The following is a 3,767-nucleotide window of genomic DNA, read 5'->3' as shown; positions in this document are numbered from 1 at the left end:
TATATATATATATATTGTAATTAATAATTAATAAGTGATTCGAAGGCGATTTGATCTTTTCTTTTATTTGTCGCAACCGAATTTTAAAGGAGAATGACACGACGAAATACTGAATGGATCGTGCCACGATCTATTTATTCAACAATATCAAGGTAACTATGTGTATATATGACAACAATATTATGTGTGTGTCCTACGATACAAAGTCAACATCGCTATTTTTTTTTTAATTTGTAATTAATTGCCTTCATAGATCAATTAATTGCTTTCATAGATCAAACTCCAATATATTGTAAAATAAATACGTATAATATTTGTTGTATTTGAACATATTCGCAACTAACGGGCGAACGTATCATATATTTAGAATTAAAACATGTTTGTTTTAAAAATAAATTACATTCTATTGCATACTAAAAAATTATAGTAATAAATAAATTTCAAAATACAATTCAAATTAATTTGTTTATATAACTCTAAAAGTACTTGTGGTCTCATTATCTCGCAAATTTATTTTGTTTTTCAATTCTAATTTAATCTTCAACAACGCTGTTAAAGAATTGTATGATGATTGTAGGACATTTAAATATGTAAAAGGGAAAAGTTTCAAAATGGGAAGAATTAAAATGAAACGTATGCTTTCGCGTAGTTTGAAAGAATAGTATGTGGTGCGACGCGTAATTCGCTCTCAATTCACTGTTCTTCTTTTGCGGATTTCTTCTCAGGTAAGCGATCACATGTATGCATCACACGTGCATACCGTACATGCGTGCATTGGCGACAAGAAACCAGTCTTTCCGACAATTTTTGCAACGATAAAACGACTAACATCTTCGTGGAATTGACAGGGCCGTACACGCACATCCGCTCTTCTTTGGTAGAAAAATATCTTTCGTGTATATTTTTTAACTTTCAGTCGTGTATACATATTATATATTATCAATTAAAAAAAAACTTATATATAATCTTGTATAAAATCTTGTATAAAATGTCAATATGAGATGCCGTTAATTTTGTTACGTCATTTAATTTTATTATTAATTAATAAAAAATGTTTAATTAAAATACTAATTTTTTTTATATTTTTATAACAAATAATTAATATAAACGTAAAATTATATTTCAACAACGATAATAATAATACTTATCATATTTATATATAACCAATAACCAGAATTATTCTAGTTATTGTAAAAAATCATGCCAATGTATGAATAATTAAATAATAAATTTGTTCACATTAAATTTGATGAGTACTGATAAAACGTTTAGTAAACGTTACTCTCTGATGCAGAATATTCCGTTAAATATCGACTTTTAGTATTATTTATCTATTTAATTCTTTAATTATTTTTACAATTTTAGATTAGCCACTATACCTAATTTAGCCTATTAATGTACAATTGTTTGTAGCTACATGGTAAATTCAACAAATAGCACTAGTATAGACTGTTTATGTAACTTGTTTGTATCAGTTAATTGCTTGCAGTTTATGCATTCTTTCGTTATCAGTTGACTCAAATGCAGAATGTGGTGATCTAATAAGTAAGTTATTTTTATTTATAACTATCAAGTGACGGTTATACTTACATTTCGATGAATAGAATTCAAATCGAAACTGTTTTCATGTTTATCTCATATCTACACAATAAATTTTGTTATTTTCCTTTAAACTTGAATTTAGAGGAAAGTAAATCCTAAGTCACGCGTGCGTCTAATAATGAATTCGCCATAAAATTCAAAATCTTTAACGTTAGACAATAAAGAAAGCAAGTATAGCTTGTATCGCCTGCATTTAAATCGGTGTGTACGCGTCTAAAGGATATCGCTCGAATTCTAAGATCTACTTACTAATGATAAACTCGATTTCGTTTCTCTGTAGCGAAAGAATCTCCCCATCGACACATATGGCAGCGAGATAATGGAATTTCATTGCGTACCATATCAATAACGCGTCGTTTACGAACGCGGTGTCGAGCGTGGTCGAGCGGCGCAGCGCGGCGTGGCGCGAACTCGGCTCCTCGACAATCTTCGGTCGGCTCCGTGAGTCTTCGGGAACGTTGCGCCGAGCAGTGGCGTGTCGCGCGCGGGTCTTCTTTGATCTTACGTATTCTTAGCGCGACCGGCGTGGGAGCTGGGAGCAAGTCCGCGCGCGCACTACGAACGCCCGAAGGTGGCCGACCGCGTAGTACCTTCGCATTCCATTCGTATCGTAAACTTTACGTCGCGTTTGACGCGCGTCACGTGCACCCACGTCGTTTTCGTTGGTAACGCGAGTGTGTTCCGTTCCTTTCGAGCGCAGTGATTGCCGTCGTACTTCAGAATCGATTGAATCGTATTCAAAACAAACCGCGCGCGTCATTATCGCACTGTCTCACATGCTCTTCGAAATACTCAGCAAGGAATTAAAGGATATCCGGAATTATCGCAGGATTCATGATCGCATTTATCTCAATCATTATAATGTTTCGATCGTAAACCGTGTCTAATTCATCCGTAACGGAAAAAGAGAAACAAAATACCTGGTCGACCTTCGTAACGTCCTGAAGTGCGGAACTATCGCCGCGTCGCAGAAGTGAGATCAACGTTCGGGAATATGCGAGTTTAAAAAATTTTCGCGATTGACAGTGGCGAGTGTACGGTGGTGTAGTGGATATGCGTCGCTTGTTGTCGTAAAGGTGCCCGGAGTTTCCTCCACCTCCTTGGATTGCGAGGGCGCAGGATGAAGTCGGCCAACTTCTTTTGGATTTACGTGCTCTTCGTCGTGTACGTCGACGCTGCGAATGTCACTCAAGAAGAAAGAGGTACGTAAACTTGATATCTTTAAGTAGGTTAAAAATTGGTTAAAAATCTCGCTATCGACGTGGAAGAGATACAGTTTGTTTTTTATTTCTGTATTAAAACCTTCCTTCTCGGTCTCATCAAAATTTAAGCATATATCTATTTCAATTTAAGAACAAAAAGTGTTCAGCTATAAAAACAGACTTAATCTCTCAAAAATAAAACTTCAGAGTGTACTCTTAAGTACGTCTAATTATTTAAGCGAATAGACAATATTCTGAGCAAAAATGATATCTTGAATTAAAGTGCCACTTTATAAACGTCAGTACATAAACGAATTATAAATTATTTAATTCGAATTACTGAAAGCTTTCTTAGCGGCAATGAAAATGATCCATGTGTGAATTTGGATTTTCTATAATAATAATTACTGCGCTACGTGTAATTGTCTTTTGTCCCGATTCACGAAGAAAGTTTTTACTTCGGTTTTCACATTATTTAATATAGGAATTATATTAAAGGTTATTCTCAGTCTTATTTAATTTAATTACTTGAAAATATGAAAAGTAGATCTAATCTTCTAAAAGATATAAATAAAAAAGTCTTCCATCTTTTATGTATTAATTGATTTACATTTTATTTATGAAAAACAACTTGAGAATAATTACTTAATAATAAGTAAAGATATTCTTATTGATCATGGAATTTGACTTTAAATATTTTGGTATTTACTGATACCTGATGTGTAGTGAATGAGTCCAATACGCTTAAGATATATTTGAAACACACTTTATTAATTTGAATAACATAATATTATTTTGATTTTACAATTAGTGAATTTATTTATGTACTCAACAACTTATCGTTCCGCTTATATATATGTAATAAGCTATACGAACATTTTAGTTACGCAAACTCTTTAATGCTTTTAATCATACTTTCTCAACTTATTCTTGATTCAATTAACTGAATGTTCGTTACGCTCC

At 33.1% G+C, this 3,767-nt stretch overlaps 1 protein-coding gene across 1 annotated transcript in view; it reads left to right on the top strand.

Moving 5' to 3' along the window:
- The first annotated feature begins 2,752 nt into the window (after nt 1–2,752).
- The window catches only part of LOC108688203 (epidermal growth factor receptor), a 150,948-nt gene continuing 149,933 nt past the window's right edge, over nt 2,753–3,767 (top strand). The window contains exon 1 of the mRNA XM_018194361.1: nt 2,753–2,804. The gene's annotated coding sequence lies outside the window, so the exon portion shown is untranslated. The remainder of the gene's footprint in view (nt 2,805–3,767) is intronic.

The sequence above is a fragment of the Atta colombica genome, unplaced genomic scaffold, assembly GCF_001594045.1.
Source record: "Atta colombica isolate Treedump-2 unplaced genomic scaffold, Acol1.0 scaffold226, whole genome shotgun sequence".
In the NCBI taxonomy this organism is placed as follows: Eukaryota; Metazoa; Arthropoda; class Insecta; order Hymenoptera; family Formicidae; genus Atta; species Atta colombica.
The sequence above is the reverse complement of the archived record's forward strand: the minus strand, read 5'-3'. Positions and strand labels throughout refer to the sequence as shown.